The sequence below is a fragment of the Dermacentor albipictus genome, unplaced genomic scaffold, assembly GCF_038994185.2.
Source record: "Dermacentor albipictus isolate Rhodes 1998 colony unplaced genomic scaffold, USDA_Dalb.pri_finalv2 scaffold_57, whole genome shotgun sequence".
Taxonomy (NCBI): Eukaryota; Metazoa; Arthropoda; class Arachnida; order Ixodida; family Ixodidae; genus Dermacentor; species Dermacentor albipictus.
In genome coordinates, this window is record NW_027225611.1 from 410,173 (window position 1) to 427,449 (window position 17,277).

Genomic DNA, 17,277 nt, shown 5'->3' on the forward strand with positions numbered 1-17,277 from the left:
GGGGACTTGAATGCTAGTGTTCTTGAGCCAAATTGTTTCGTTCATTGGAATAAGTTATTTTGGGCAATGAACCACCCAAGTCGTACATTACAACGTGGATAACTTGCAACATCATTTAAGATATAGCTGGAAATGGGGCAGAAATCATAGCACACAGGAAATACACCAGACAAAACGTGCTGTGTTTGCATGTTTCCTCCTAGTGTCATTGTTTTCTACACCACTTATTCTTCGTGTCAGTGTTGTCATGTTGCACTTGGGTTCTACACCCAACATGTACACAGCATACATACAGATTTGTGTTCGAGAAACAACAAGCCACTTGAATCTGAAAAAACCTGTGTTTATTCTGCTTTACTGAAAAAAGCAGTGTATGAGACCGGGCTAGTTGGTATTCCATGCTGAAGTGACCATCGCAAGAGTGAACGCAGGACACTGAAAAGGTGACAAGAACAGGTACGAACTTCCAATTGGTGTTTATTACGAAAAGGCATGTATATATACTCTTGTGCACTTGATCATAATCAGTTACTAGAGCGCACTAAGGCCTAAGGCGGCCTCCCACATACAGACCCCAGGTATGCAAATTCTTTAATGTCAACGCTAGGGATAGTTTGCTAACGCAGTTGCCTTATGCGATATCTGCCCCCTCAATGATGGGCCTAGTGCTTTCTTGTGCGTTGCTTGCTATTATTTGTCTTTTCAGAGTGCATGACATTTGCATTGGGAGTTGTGGATTCTAAGGAAACCCTCTCTCCCTTTTGTACTTTTGTATTATGTTCCTGTAGTCTCATATTTGTTCCGTTTGTCCCACATAACGCTGCCCACAGAAAAGAGGTGTGCCATTCACTACTCCCCCTGAGCATTTCGACGAAACCTTTTCTGTGAGCAATGTTGCATGAAATTGATTGTCTGCTGTCAGGGCTGGTTTTGGCACATAACTGAGATAACTTGATGGGTGCGGGAAAAACGACCGAAACTCCCGCCCTTTGGCCTATTTTCTTTAGTTTATGCAAGATAGCGTAATGTATGGGATGACTGCTAGATTCCTGCGAACAGTATCACATAGATGTAACTAAAGAAAATAGGCCAAAGGACTGCAGTCTTGGTCATTTCTTCCGCGCCCCGCAAGCTATCCAAGTTATGCGCCAAAACCAGCCCTGTCGGCAGACAATCAAAATCATGCAACATTGTGCACAGAAAGGGTTTCATCAAATGCTCAAGAGGAATAGTGTATAGCATACCTCCTTCCTGCAGGCAGCGTTACGTGGAACAAATGGGATGTTCCCTAAACTTGAGACTACAGGAACATAGTCGGAAAGTACAAAACGGGAAAGGAGGTTTCCTTGGAGTCCATTGCTCCCAATGCAAATGTCATCGACTGTTTGAAAAAACAGAAATAATAGCAAGCAGTGTGAAAGAAAACACTAGACTCATCATTGAGGCAGCGGCTATTGCAGAATGCAACAGCGTCAGCAAGCCATCCCATAGCACTGACTGTTAAAGAATCTGAATATCTGGGGTCTGTATGCGAGAAGCCGCCTTAGGCCTTGGTGCGCTTGTTTATTTGTGATGACCATGTTGACTTGCACGATTGTAACAGATTAGGATCAACTGTGCAAGAGTACATATACATACCTTTTTGTAATGAACACTGGTTGGAAGTTTACGCCTGTCCTTGTCGCCTTTTTAGTGTCCCGTGTCCAGTTTTGCGCAAGTCATTTCCTCATAGACACTAGAAATTGGCTGACTAGAGGAAGGATTGGTTGAGACTTGGAATGACAGGCTGCTTGCAGAGGCCTTCGGCTTTGCCTGAAAAGTAAGAAACACCAATCAATTAGGGCTGTTCAATTATTTACCATCATCATCACTACTGTTACTGAGATAAACAATGATTTCGTATTCACCATTGTCACTACAAGTGCTCTTGTCAAAATAAATGGTTCAGACTCAGCTATGTTGGTATATATTCATTCGTAGCCTTACAGCATAAGAAGCTTCAGATAGAAAGGACCCAAGTCAATCGATGGTTTGCTTGGAACAGCCAAAGATGTGACGTGCACATTATGACTTTCGAAGATTGCATCTCCCATATTTTGGTAGAGCTGCCATGGCCACATAATGCAGACCATAGTTTTCAACTTTCACTGCTCCATTAAACAACCTTGCAGATTTTACTGTTTCCCAAAACAATGAAGCACTCTTGAAACAAGCGCAAACCATGCATGTTGTTTACTTCCGACGCAGAATAAGCAAGCCAAAGATATTGTCCAGCTGACAGGCTGGTAGAATAGCGACAATACAAAAAAAACATGCATGCACCACAACTGTGTCACAACAGCTGTCAGCCCCTTTCGGATATGGTTTGTTGTGTCACGGAAGAAGTATCAATGTGTAATATTCTTTTTACTCAAGCAGTGAAAATTGAAAGTTACGGTCGTGAATGCATCAACATACCCTTCCCATCTTCATAAAAAGTTATAATATTGCACTGTGTTCACCAAAAAATTTGCCCTTTTTGTAAAGAAGCCTGCAATTATGCCTGGACCCCATACATGGCTCTGGCAGGCAGTACTGCTTATTCTGTCCGTTTCTTGACTTGCAATCCCATAACGAAACAAATAATGCAACATATTTTTCAAGATTGCATTGCTTCATGCAAATGCGCTTAATTTGGGAAATTTCTGAAATGAATCAAGCCTCTCCTAAAAAATTTTAAAGTAGAGTAATTCATTAACATGCCTAAACATGAGCACTTCCCGTAGATTTTGAGAGCCAATGAGGACAGAGCTATTTGCTGAAATTTCTGCGACTCATGGCAACAGGATGGCCAAATTCCGTGCTGTTAGTAAATGCAAAGAAAAAAAACTTTGGTCAATTTGTGCAATGTTTCGTTCCAAAATGTTTCTTCTTTATACCGTAGTGGGGATACTCTGTGGTAATTAGTTGAAAGTATTGCTATTGGCCTGCAGTCTGGTACAAAATATTTTTAAACCCACAGCGACAACACTATTTCCTTCGGATCTATCCAAAATGGAGATTCGGTAAAATCCAGGAAAAGTGCTTCTAACTAAACAGTTCATTCTATATTGTTTCTTGCAGAGATACCTTTTTTTTGAAAACTAAGGTTAATTTCATTGTCGCCAGGCTCGGGCATCAAAATAAACTTTTAAATCAAAATTAAAAGTGATCGCCAGGCATGTCCAGTTGAATTTGTCTGAGCATGCCCTACTGTCTGCAGTACACATGTTGCCACTTTAAAGGCCTGCAAGAAGGCGCCAGTTATATTTTCTAGGACAAGAAGGCAATGAAGTATGTTACTTAAGGCAGTTAGTCACAGGAGTCCTGGATCAGTAGAAGAAAATTTAAAGACTATAAATTGTTCAGAAGACTTAAGTCACACATTACTGAGTCACCTTCTATAGCTTACCATTAGTGTTAAAATTACCATCATTGCATTGTGATAAAACTAACCTAAGAGACTGAAATCTGGCATGATAAAAATGGAGCTTGAGAATGAAGGTTTGCTCAACAAGCAACGGAACGACAAAAAATGATATGCATGATAAATTTAAAAAAGCCGCTACTGAGGACGGTAGAGAACTGGGCACCATGAAGAAATTTGTAAATATGCAAGCATACGATGGAGTCAGTTGGCGCAAGCCATATATATTTACAGATTACTAGGAAAGGCCTTCATCCCGCAGTGGACATAATGTATGTGAGAGCACTGCGCCCCTTCGATTATGCAGTCCCAGACTGTCCGCAAACCACCTGCGGCTTCCGGTCTGGCTAGCATTGACAGAAGGGCGCATCACAGTCATGTGATCCCGCTGCCTGGGACTGTCCGAGGTTTTGTTTGAAAGCACCGTGATTGGAGGTCGCTCTCCTGGCTGCTGTTGTCCGCTATTAACTACCTAAATTATGGGGTTTTACGTGCCAAATCCACTTTCTGATTACGAGGCAAGCCGTAGCAGAGGATTCTGGAAATTTCAACCACCTGGGGCTCGTTAACGTGCACCTAGATCTAAGTACATGGGTGTTTTCATATTTTGCCCCCATTGATATGCGGCCACCATGGACGGGATTCAATCCCGTGACCTCATGCTTTTAGCTACTTGTAGATAGCGCCCTACCCAGCAAATTCAGTAGCATGGTCATCAAAATAATGCAGTCTCAGAGGCCATGTCGCCGGCACAACCATAAAGCTTGCATAATGGAATCGCAGCCTGAGCACATTGAACATGTTAACAAAGCTCAGTTTACATCGTGCTCTCGCTCTTCGGGCCCCTTAACCGCTGTATTTAAGCCAGCTCATTAATTTCCTGTAAAATTTAAGCGTCATTGCCACACAAAAATAAGCAAAAGCACGGTTGTGCCAGATCACTGTTCACCCACAAAGCACAGGCCGATATCCTCAAAGCTCGTGAAACCGTCTACTAAAGGCCTGACGTGTGTCTAGGACAAAGCGCGTCTACACTGTCTACTAATCCTGCACATACAAAAGCAAAACTTGGAATTTGGGTAACAGAAGGGATCAGCACACATGACAACAGCAATCGGTGACGCTCTGATTATACAGGTTGTCCCACGTAACTTGAGCCAAACAATAAAAATATGCAAGTGTGACGTAGGTCGACAGAACCAAGGTAATGTTGTTTGCCGTCACTTGGAGATACTCGGATATTTTTTCATTCCACCAAAATAAATATTTCAACTTCGTTAATTAATCAACTTTTCAAATATTATAACTAGATTAGAAGTGTCCATGAGAAAATTGTAGAGCAATATGAAAAGCTCCCCATACAGCTTTGTGTAGTTTGAGACATGCTGCGTAGAAGTGTTTTTTCGAGAAAGAAGCCCGCGAATACACGCAAAGTGCTGCGAATGGACAGTCACGCAACAATTTAGTGTGTATTTGCAGGCTTCTTAACGCTAGGAAAAACACTTTTATGTAGCATGTATTAATCATAATATTGGAGAATTTAATTACCGAATGCTAATTATTTAATCTGGCAAAATGAAAAAAAATGACTATCTCGAAGCGAGGGCAAACAAAATTACCTTGGTTCTGTCCAGTTACGTGGCATTTGCATATTTTTAATGTTTGGCTCAAGTTACGTGAAACACCCTGTATGCCATGCCAGCTACCAGCATTAAATATCTACATGCAATATGATACGTTTCCTCATCCACCAGTTTCACTCATCTGAAAAGCGAAATCTACCTGTTTACTATGCATATAGCAATGAGCATGACAGATTTCATGAAACACATCAAGAAAAGCAAGCATTTGCGCCTGATCACTGTGCTTTGTCTTAAAAAACACAAGGACTAAGGTTGCAGCAATTAGACCACTCATGAAAACCTCACATTATGGCACACGAAGCATCGATTTAACGGAAGCGATAGCTGAGTGCATGATATTTGCTGTCTGGAATGCGCAAAGTACACCTAAACACACAGCCTCTTTTAAAACATGGCGTGAAGCCCGCGTGCATCTTTTTAAGACAGCCGCCGTCTGCTAGCTACTTGCATATGTCAGAACAAATATCTGCTGACAGCTCTGAGAGTCCGCAGAGTCTGTGACTTCTGGTAAAACGAATGCGATACTGGCTGCTCTCGGACTGGTGGATGGGGCGTCCGAAGCTGAGTGAGAAAATCTAATGCGGGACAGCAGTGCTAAGCAGTTCAGGACTGTCAACGACCGATAATCGAAGAGGCCCACTAATGCTTTGTGTTCGTATCCTATGTTCTCTTCATACTGGTCAGCTCAAGCTGCATCGCAAAGAAGCTGTGCTCTGAAGACAAGCCTCTTGCCCAAACATTGGCTATAGAGACGACCATCGTTCGGCAACTGTTGATCTGTTCATAGAAGTGAGAATTCCGCGACAAACTTTCCAATGAAGTAAGCAATATGACGATGAACTTGTTTCATAAAACTTCATAAGTACACCTGACCTTTGACTCACTTTTGCATGTAAGTAAATATTATGAAATTGTCGCTGTGAACAGTTGTCCCCGACTGCTGTACACTTGTGATAAAAAATTCACCGTATTTGAAAGTTTGTATAATTAGCCAGGAGAGCCGCACTTGCTGGATGGCTCATCATCTAATTTGGAAAAAAATTCAGCAGTGAGCAGCAATTGTATCACTAATGACCTTGAACATCTTTTATAATTATTAATTTGTAAACACCTGTTGTCGAACAGCCCACTTACTGAAGTTTTGAACACATTGTACACAATTATAGCACGTACTACAGGAAATAAGATCTGTAATAGACCTTACCAAATACAATATTAGTGTGGCGGCAGGTCAAATGGCTTCTCAGCAATGCTTGCGTCCTTCCTGGGAGAACAAAAAACGACATTAGGCTTACACTGACAGCACCGAACCACATAATTTAAATTGCAAACAAGTGCCCCAGAACATAGGAAGTTCTAATTAGATATGGTCAACCTGCTTAACCATGTTACAGACATTGAATGACAGAATGTACATTTATGGAGCCTCAACTCTATGAAATACATGCTAATACAAACATGCTAGTACACAGAATCAAATTGGATGCATGAAAATTCTCAGTAAACTTTTATTTCCTAGCAACCACAAGTTGCTCTTTGTGAAGTGCCACAAGTGAGTGTCTAACTTACACTAAGAAGGTGGAAAATTCGAGATCCTTTCTGGTGAATAACTAACCATATCTCTACCGGTACCCAGCAATACAAAGGTGAATTGTAAGCATTAAATTTATTAAAGAAATAGTTCAGTGCGACCAAGCAAGTACAATAAATAAATTATTTCGAATTCATCTTCATGTAAGGCTAATCAAGTTAATTTTCTTTGGTTCACATGAGAGAATGGTTCGAAAAAAATATTGGAATCTGTCAACAGTGTTGAAGCAATTTTATGACGGCCTGCAGATAGCAGTTGATGAAAAAAGACCTGGGGCAGTGGCAGAAAAGACAAAGAAGTGTGATAAAACAAAATGGGGCCTGTGCTGTGCAGCTACTAAATGCAGTTTTATTAAAGTATGATGTGCAAAACAGCATATGTAAGAGATTCGAGACCCTCAGCTGGTATTTTGCAATGTTGTTACGGGAAATTGTTTCAAGGAGCATGACTTCTTAACCCTTCTAGGGTCAATGACGTAAATATACCGCACCGCGAAGTATTTAAATGGTCGATGCTGTATATTTACGGCCCTGTCTGTAGGTTTAAAAAGCGTGACAATTTCCTAACCTTTTCTTTTCTGTCATGTGCTGCCACTATGTGGAAATACAGGGAATTTCTCTTGCACGCCTCACTCTCTCAGTTTTCGTTGCATGGTTTGTTTTAGCGCTAGTTTGCTCCTGCGCGTCTATGTACTACCGCTTGCTCATTGGCGTGCGCGCGGGCGGGTGGCGGTTTGGGTTTTGTTTTCGCGGGCGGTTTTGGCTACTTGCACTTGGAAAACTGATGGCTATCTCGTTACTAATCGCTCAAAAGGCTACTGCTTGTTTCTCGCTCATTTAGTGCTCGCAGGGGTGCGCATAGGACGGATGCTGCCGTGCATGCGCTTCTGTTGCTCCTTTTCTTTTTGTTTTGAGATTAGCGAAAACTAATTGCATCTGGCTGGCGATAAGATGAAGATTAGCGGAAGTTTGTACACGTTTTGCTTTTTAGAGCGCAGCTCTTTGGCGTCCGTTCCTGGGTTTCGCGTCGTCGTCGGCGTTGTCGTCGGCCTCGTAACCAACTCCGCCCCCCTTTCATCCCCCCAGCGCTAGCAGCGACCGACTGATACCGCTGGATGCCGCTGACGCCGCTAGAGAGTCAAGATAACGTGACTGCATAGAACACCGTCGCCGCCATGCAGAAAGAGGAGGAAAGGGTCCCCCCCCCCCTGTTCTTGTGTGGCGGATAGGGTGCTCTTCAGTTGCCGACGCGCCGGTTATTTCACGTAGGCCCCGGCACGTCGACGAATACGTGACCACCTTCCCACGGCTAGACCTGGTTCTTAGCGCTGCGGAAGCGAGGGTATCATATTGTTTGTGTCGGCATCGGCGGCGTTGTCCCTGAAACCAACTCCGCAGCTGGGTTTGACTCACTATCGGCGTCAGCGGCATCAGTCAGTCGCTGCTATCTCTTCCCTCCTCCCTTTATCGTGTTGTCCGCTTGCTGCGCGCGCTTCTGCCCCCATCGTTTGCCGCTGGGTGTACACGCCGCCCCCCTCCCCCCTCTTCCTGCGAGTCTCCGGTTGTCAAAGCGCCGGCTCGAACTTCAAATACGTGTGAAAAATAAAAAAAAATTCTGTGATAGCGCATACATGTGTTGCTCGATTTCTTTGCCTCAATCTATCGAAAAGGTGAAACAGCTTATTTGCTGCGCTCAAATTTCGCATTAGGAAGTAACGTAATCGTCGGTAATTTTTTTTTGATGGGCACACAACCGCACAGTTTTCTTGAGTGCGTGCACCTACACAGTTCGATTATGCTATGGATGTACTATCATAAGCAATATGAAAAGGAACACAGGAACGTGTGGCAAACAGACTCGGAGCGATACGCGGATGGCGCTGTGAAAAACGAAGGGGGAAAGGAGAGCGCTCTTCCACTAACTGACTAACTGTTGGCACTCCCACCACGCTGGCATTTCTACAAAGGAGCAGCTTACGTCATGGATCGTCCGACAGCCGATAAGACAGTGAGATCGTCGCCAGTGACTTACACCGATTCACTTTCTTTTCTTTCATTCTCTTTTTTTCTTCGTGCAACCGCTTGATAGTACTCTGAGAAAAAGTTTGCCCTGTATTTCAAACCGATTCTTTATTTGAATAGACGCACTCAGTTCTCAGTGGCACCTCGAACAGCGGCGACGCTCGAACCAATGACGACAGAGGAATAGAATACAGAACATTTTTTTAAAAAGAACATTGACAAACTGCCTCTCGTGCGACTTTGTTGCACGAAGTTCGTTCAGAAAAATTCACGTCGCACACTGCAGTGGCCCACGCAGAGCAGTGAACTCTGAATTTGTAGCCTCAAGATGCCTCGAGTGCCTTTTAAAGAACGGGAAGACATAATAGAAATGTCTAAAAGAGGTTATACAAAGCGCAATATTGCTCTCGTGACAAGCCGCCCATTGAAAACGGTCAACCGGATTATCCAGGCTTACCGAGACGAAGGATGCATAAACGATGCGCCGCACCGCACACGACCTCGATCGACAACGAACGACCAAGACCTTTGCATCGTGGCTGCCGTCAGCGACAAACCATTTCAAAGTGCAAAGGACGTTCGAGGCGCTCTTGGCTTGAACAACTTGAGCGACAGCATGGTACGATGAAGGCTTAGAAAAGCAGCACTGGGAAGTCGCATCGCCTCACAGGAACCTCTGCTCACCGCAACCAACAAAGCGGTTCGCCTGAGGTTCGCTACTGAACACCGCAGCTGGAGCGAGAGTGGGTAGAAGTATGTAGTTTTCTCTTATGTGTCCACGTTCTCGAGCCACTGGGACCAACGAAAGAGAGTGTGGTGGACCGCAAACACACGCTTTAGTCCGCAGAATATCCAGGAGGTGGTCGCCAGTGGACGCGTTTCTGTGAACATCTGGGGGGCGATTTCCCGCGCAGGCCTAGGCCCACTGGCGAGAATTGATGGGAGGTTCACCAGTGCTGTGTATTGCACTCTGCTCGAGCACCAGATGATCCCTTATGTGTTGACCAGCCGCACCCAGATAGGTGTTATTTTTTCCAGCAGGACTTGTCTCCCATTCACACATCGAAGGACGTGGCGCGCCTTTTGGAAGAGCGAGAGGTAATGCAACTTCAGTGGTGCGCGAAGGGTGCCGACATGAACATTATAGAGCACGTTTGGGGCCGCATGAAAGTGAACCTTTCGAAGAGCTCACTACAATTGTCGAACTCCGACCAACTATGGGAAGCAATAGAACATGAGTGGAAGCGCCTTCAGCATGATACCGCATTCATGGAGGCTCTCTGCGCGTCTTTGCCTCAAAGAATGGAGGCCATCCTTCAAGTCGACGGCGGCATGACGCATTATTAGGCCACCAACGAACAAAGCAAAGGACGAGGATAAGCTGCGATAACGCTATAGCCTTATTTCATTTGCTTCAATATCTTTTTAACATTCAGCAAGTGCCAATAAACTTACTTTGAACTCACCCTTAAAGACCATATTTTCCCGGTTTAGAAGATTTACCATAAATCAATATTGAAGTCTGGAAGAGTGCTGTCTTTTGTAACGATTCGACGCAAAAGGTTACCAGTGACGCAATATCGAACAGTGTTCTGGCGATGCGAAATTCCGCACTTTGCAGACACATGTCGGGAGTGCGAACAGCTGTTAGAACAGCGCCCCCCTTTCCACTTTGTTTCCGATGGTGGCCGCTGCGTATCACCCATACAGCTGGGTCTGAGGGTGTTTTCTACGCGTTCCTGTCTTCCTTTTCATATTGCTCATAATAGCACATATTAGTGTAAGAGCAGGAACATTTGAGTCTTGCAAGGTATTCTCGTATGCACATTTTCAAAGCTTTGAACTATAACAATGTATCAAATTTTTTACTCTTATAGGTTTATTTCCTTTTTTATTGTTATGCATGAATACAGAGTACATATGTACCAACACAAAATAATTTTTTTCTCGCTTCACGGACACCCTAGAAAAATTACGGTAAATTTTTTTCGAAATAAGTCCCTAAGAATTGGAATCTGCAATAAAAAAAATCGAACCTGGGTGGTCGAATACGGTGAAAAAGATCGACCCTCAAAGGGTTAATTATATTCATGTAATCTTTAGTAGCGGATGGCATAAAGGACATACTTGTTGACAGTTTCATAGCGAGTCATGAACACGATGCACGCGGGAGTTAAAGAAGCATCTTTAAAAAATTCTCTAGAAACTTGCAAAAAGGAAGTTGAAAGCAAGTTTCTATAACCTCTCACAACACCGAGCTTCACCTACAAGTGTTGTAACATTTCCTTGCAACGTGCAGCACTGTTTTTACAGACGTAGTTTGAATCACTGTATCACAAGCTCTGGAAACAAAAGTGCATAAGTGCTAAACAAGCACATATGATGCCCTACCCCTACTGCAGAGACACACTTATCTACACCAACACATGTAGGTGGATTATGTCAGCCATTTGGCAGCTTCTGATCATGTTCCAAAGCATCAATCTCAGAAGTGCAAATTCTATAAGAATGTGACACCGACTGATTACTTGGGGACAACAGGAAAAGACGGGAGAAGGCCAAACAACACGAGCACAGGCGAAGACTTTGGTTAATTGCACACACACACACACACGCACACACACACACACACACACACGCACGCACGCATGCACACACGCACACACGCACAGACAGGCACGCACGCTCACACAAATAAATATTAGGCCTATTTGTCCTGCCTAGTTGCAGCTGCAGGACAGCGGGATGTTGTAAACAACTACACACTTGAACTGCTGCATGTGCCTCTTGCTACACTTTGCGTCAAGGCCTGGTCTGATTCACCTTTTTGAACCGAGATTGCTTGACGTGACAAATAAATGTTCTAGCTCTCCCAACAGTCTTTTTGAGACTATGACTGGCCTTCTGAATCTGATCTAACAGTGGTCACACCACTGTAGGCCAATGTTAGACCTGGGTATAGAAGTTCTCGACTTGTTGAGGATGCTATTTCGTGCTTCTTTGACAGAGCTCCAAGGCCGAACAGTGCGCTGATGCGAAAGGCAGAATTCCCTCCTTAAAAGATGGGGCATAGATGCAGTGCACATGACACTCACCAAAGAAAACAATGAGGTCAAGAAATGGAAGATCACTGTCTAGTGGTAGTTTTGCAGTAGAACACGTTGTGGGGCTACTTGGTGCAGAGCTTTCAGAAGATGAAGCGCCAACAGAGACAACACAGTAAGAAAGAACAAAGACAGGACAAGGCGCTACTTGCAACTGTTTATTGAGGTCAAAAGCAGCTGAATATATAGCCATGGGGAGAAGGGGAAGAAAAAAAAGAGAAGCATTGCTTGTCTGAAGGCACACGCGCGAGAACACAGAAGATGAAGGGAATCATAAGATTAGCCAAAATCTAAAACTTATCTAAAAACATGCATTCACTTGTGTAAATATTGAGGCACAGGCATGCTGACACAGGCATCCCCTCTATTCTTAACCTGGTTGGCCTCCAACAGTTCATGTGCCACAGTGTATTTGCTTTTAAGCACGATCGTTGTATCATGAAGCCTTGCTTCACATACTTGCTTATTCTCATTCTTGCAGGCCTTGCAATGAAGTGGCAAGTTTGAGCCATAACTATTTTTCAGCGAAAGCGAAAGCTTGTGCTCCCACAGGTGTTCACTAATACATCGGCCAGTTTGCCCGATATACTCTTTCCCACACTTCCACGGTATACGACCGCTTCTTCACAGTTCACAAAAGGATTTGTATGTTTAATAGAACACTCTACTTTTAGAGTCATGAGATCCAATCAGGCGGCACAAAGTAGCAAGCTTTCGGGGCGCAGCAAAAACCACAGGAATTTTATATATTGCGGCGACGTGTTTAAGATTACGCGCCACTTCGTGAGAATACGGTATCGCCACTGGATACGGCAGAAATTCCTTGCGGGCGTGAGGTTGGTATACCGACCCTGCAATTAATTGTTGCAGTATAAGTCTATGCACTCCAAGACTGTTAAACATGCAATTGCCACTATGTGCCTTGAATTTACACTTAAATAATTGTGCTGTCATAAGGCACACAAAACCTTTGACGAACAGATTTTGAAGTTCAAGAAAGCTGGCTTTCCTTGTTTGGTTTTGAGCAAAGTTTCGGAGGCGTTGTTGAAGAAGGTGCATAAAGAAAGAAACTGAAGCACTGAAGAAGGTCAAACATTGGAAAAGAAAGCTAAACCAGTGGTGATATCGTATTCTCACAAAGCAGCCCATAATACTACACATGTCATCGTGAAATACAAAATTCCTGTGGTTTCTTCCGAGCCCCAAAAACTTGCTACTTTGGGCCGTCTGATTGGATATGATGACTAAGAAAGTAGAGTGTTCTAATAAACACACAAAACCTTTTGTGAAGCACGGAGAAGGGGTCGTATACTGCATACCGCTGAAGCGTGGGAAGGAGTAAACCGGACAAACTGGCCGATGTATTAATGAACGCCTGCAGGAGCACAAGCTTTCAATCAAAAATGGTTATGGCTCAAACTTGCTGCTTCATTGCAAGGCATGTGAGAATGAGAATAAACAAGCACGTGAAGCAAGGCTTCCTGATACAACAATCATGTTTAAAAGCAAAGACACTGTGGCATGTGAACTTTTGGAGGCCAACCAGACTAAGAAAAGAGGGGACACCTGTGTCGACACCCCATCTCCGACTATTTACAGAAATGAACGCATGTTTTTAGGTAAGTTTTAGATTTTGATTAATCTTATGATTCCCTTCATATGCCTCTTCCATATTTTTGCATATGTGCATTCACGTAATCAGTGCTTCTTTTTTTTCTTCTTCCCCCTCTCCCCATGGCTATATATTTAGTGCTTTTGACCTCAATAAACAGTTGCAAGTAGCACCTTGTCCTGTCTTTGTTCTTTCTGACTGTGCTGTCTCTGTTGGCACTTCATCCATTGAAATGTAGTTTTCCCCTTCCAAGAGCTCATCTAGCACTGTAGAGAAGACAGAAAAATCACTCAACCCATTTAGTAGGCTTACTTCACGTCATATAGGGTAGAAAGTTTCCAATGAAGCAGAATACCTTTACTACGCTGGTTCTTACAGCAGCTAGTGTTTTACGACTAGCTGACAGTGTACTCGGCAGTGAAAAGTCGCAATTAAAGTGGTTGAGCAACTTTTTAATTTTTCCTACAAAGTGCCACGCATGTTCAAGTAAGCAAAACTACTACTGAAATGCAAACTCCACTATCTGTGCCTGAAGATTTTCTGTGGTGAGCATCGAGGTGGAGCTATTCCCCGCACTCAAAGGTGTTACTACCTTTTCTATTGGTGCACCTGAACACTGAAGCATGCTGTTGCTGCAGGAACACCGGAGAGCACATTTAACACTTCGTACCACCCCGACGTGGAGGGGAGCCTCCATAACCAAGTACGTTTGCTTTCAACAGTGCGTTCGCACTGCCTTTTAGCATGCATGGCCAAGAAGCATTTAATGGAGTTGAATGTAGCTGACGTCTCAGGTCAGACAACTTCGAGGAAGCCAAGGCCTATGACTGTTATGCAATTTGTACACAAAGGCAACCATCATTTCAAGCAAATTACTCAGAGAGTTGAAACTACTTTTTTTATTTTCAGTGCCAAGCAATCTGGGCACGTACAAAATGCTAACCGGACCAGGGCAACACGTGAAGCTTACATCAAAAAGTATGTGCTGGAGTTCATAGGTACTACGGTTGGTGCTGTTTACAATATCCCACTGTCCTGCAGCCGCAATCATGTAGGACAAACCGGCCGCCGACTCAAGGATTATCTTACAAAACATGCACAGACCCTTGACACAACATGGGGGAGCAACATAGCTATTGATGCCGCTTTGTGCAGTTGTACACCAAATTTTTAGCAGTGAAGTATCTTCATGACACATTTTCATAGCAGACATAACTTTCAGAATAGCTCCCGCTATGCTAGCGTGTCATCACTTAACCTGCTTGGCAAATTGAAGTATTCAGGTCAACCTGCCGGAGCGTTCTGAATTGGGCTGCTTGTTGGTGCATGTTTAGAAGGGAATCGAACAGGGCTACAGACAGGACAAAGGGAATACGTTGCTGTGTACAACGCTGTCACTTCGTACTGGCATTAGCACTGTTCGTTCCCTTTTAAATATTCATATCTTTTGGTCGCCTGACCACGCAACGTAGCTGCGAGCTCAGGCTATAATTTTACATTGTTACATTGCCTTCCAATGTTGCACTTAATTACATCATCGCATACTCACCTGTTATAGTTAGCTCAACACTAGCTCACAGTGAGCTTATTCGTGGCTAATCTTAGTTACCATGGAGCCATGACAGTGCTAACGATCAGTGTGCAGTGTTGTTGCATACTCATTAAGCCAACACTAGACAAGCAGTTATTTTATTGGTGTGTGTTTTATCTGTTGCCTCAAGTCTTGAACTCTGGCACTATAAGTGTTTTTTAAACACCATTCATATGTGCAACCAAGTCAGGTATGAAACAATATCCCTTTCAAGTTGACGTGCTGATACTGAACCAATTTGTTGCCACAGGAAAACAAATCATCAATTATCCTTTGAATGCACCTGCAAAAATTACTCTACTTGCATAGGCCTCGTCATTCCACCAACATTTGCAATCACTGTCTAATAACACTGCATATGCAAGACAGATATACAATAGAATGACACAGCTTACCAGAACAAAGAGCACCACTACACAGACTGCTGTGGCACACTTTCTCAGGCCCGCTGGCTGAGAAATTGTGCACAAACCGGCACACAGACATCCTTCACTGGTGCAATAGCTGCAATTGAAGCAAATAATATCAGGTATTTTCAGACCGGTTGTCCACAGTAAAGCAAAAACATTTTCATATACAAATACTCTTGCACATAAGCTTGTCACCGAATTACCGATTGCTGTGGTATCGTTTGGTGTCTTCAATTGTATCGTTCAACTCATTTAAAAAAAAAAGACTTCATGAAGCACCTTCTATTCGGCAAAACAGCAGACATTTTGCTCTACATAACTCACAACATGTATTTTAGAATAATTATTGTATTGATGCCTATATGCTGAAAATTAGTCTACGCAATTAGAGACAGTCAGTATTAGTACCAGCCTTTAACATCAGTGTTGACACATCTTTTGATTTTTTTATACCAGTTTGGAACATTTGTAACTTTGGATGTCCATTACACACTTTTGGGCACCGCTATTCTGTGTCAAGGTTACGTTAAAAATTACTTATCACATGCACTTGCGGCCGCAGATGGGCAAAATTTACGTGGCAATCCACTCCCAGATTACGTTAAATGCTGACGTATTGCGTCAGAACGTTGATAGTCAGCCTGGTAGCTGTATGAAGTAAAAACAAAACAAAAACAAAAATTCGCGAAACATCTGATGCCGATTACCAGCTAGCAATATAATCAATTTCTTCTCCAGCGACCCTTAATGGGTAATATGCGGACATTTTCAAGTGCGATCGCGCACGATTGCTCGGGCTCGATCCCAAAGTGTTCCAAGGCACCGCGTTACACCAGTGTTACCTAACACTGCTGACCGCACCAGGATACGGCAACAAGCACGCTACACCGTGTATTCACTGTGATGTAGGGGCATCGCATGCAACATGCTCCATGAGGTCTTCATACACAAGCAGACTTTCAATTCCAGAAGCAGTCTTTCAGTTACGGGTATGAACACAGCGATTATGCACGCCAAGCACACTGCGTCCTAAGCTGAAGGAAAAATAGAATTTCGCTGTGATGCAATGCGTCGCCTACGGCTAACATAATGTTACAACGCGCCGTGAGAGATTGCTAAGGAGAACAGTAACTTCACTTTATTTTGGAATGCCAAGAACACATCACAACACATTGCAAAACTGAAATGCCAACGTCAGTAAACCAGCTGCCACATACAGCCGATAACGAACTGCTACAGACGACATCGTCGCTGATGTTGCCTACGCGTCTCAATGTACTCTATATGAAATCAGCACAACACACGCTACACCATTTATCACAGACTCGCAATGCCGCGGCTTTATCATTCCTTACGGCCAAGCGGGAATGTCGTTACAGGGCTTTGGCAGTGCATGCTCACACAACACAGTTGTGCCCGTCAGCCGCCATCGCGGTGCATTTCGCACGCGCGACGTGCACCAACAACAAAAAAGGACACTTAAATCACTTACTTGCGTAGCAGTCCATCGTCGATTCCTTCTTATTCTCTCAGTGAAATCCCAAATACAACAGGTCTACCACCACCACACACCGCCATTTCCAGCCGCTGTCCCCTCTGTTCTGTTGCGGCGGAGAAATGCAACCCGTCGTGTAGAAGCGATGAAGGGTGGTGAGCAGCGCCACCACTGAAACCTCTTCCGTTTGTGTGTGCGTACTTACGATTCGCCTATGAATAATGTTCAAGCAGCGTTACCTATAGTGATATTATGTAACAGCGGGTAAACGTGGGCCGTGTCTTTTCTTTATATTCGTTGCGGGGTGATTTTTCGCTCTTAACATGCTCAGTTGCCCTCCACATGAAATTACGGACGGTTCTCCG

The 17,277-nt window shown here is 43.7% G+C and overlaps 1 long non-coding RNA gene across 1 annotated transcript; it reads right to left on the reverse strand.

Moving 5' to 3' along the window:
* Window positions 1–1,767: 1,767 nt before the first annotated feature.
* LOC135909826 (uncharacterized) lies at window positions 1,768–17,001 on the reverse strand. The gene is made up of 4 exons (XR_010566817.2): window positions 16,910–17,001; window positions 15,403–15,511; window positions 6,293–6,352; window positions 1,768–1,812 (listed from the first exon to the last, which is right to left on the reverse strand). It is a non-coding gene; the product is annotated as an uncharacterized lncRNA (long non-coding RNA).
* Between the last annotated feature and the right edge of the window lie 276 nt (window positions 17,002–17,277).